Here is a 299-nt window from a genome sequence, read left to right on the forward strand (position 1 = left end):
CCCGTGTGAACCTCATGAGTTTCAACAAGGCCAAGCGCAACGTCCTGCACGTGGGTTAGGGCAACCCCTGGTATCGATACAGGCTGGAGGGTGAAGGGATTGAGAGCAGCCCTGTGGAAAAGGACTTTGGGGTACTGATGGATGAAAAGCTGGACATGACCCAGCAATGTGCGCTGGCAGCCCAGAAAGCCAACCGTATCCTGGGCTGCATCAAAATCAGTGTGACCAGCAGGGCGAGGGAGGGGATTCTGCCCCTCTGCTCTGCTTTCATGAGACCCCCCCCACAGTACTGCCTTCAG

The sequence above is a fragment of the Cariama cristata genome, unplaced genomic scaffold (assembly GCF_000690535.1).
Source record: "Cariama cristata isolate BGI_N322 unplaced genomic scaffold, ASM69053v1 scaffold41421, whole genome shotgun sequence".
NCBI lineage: Eukaryota > Metazoa > Chordata > Aves > Cariamiformes > Cariamidae > Cariama > Cariama cristata.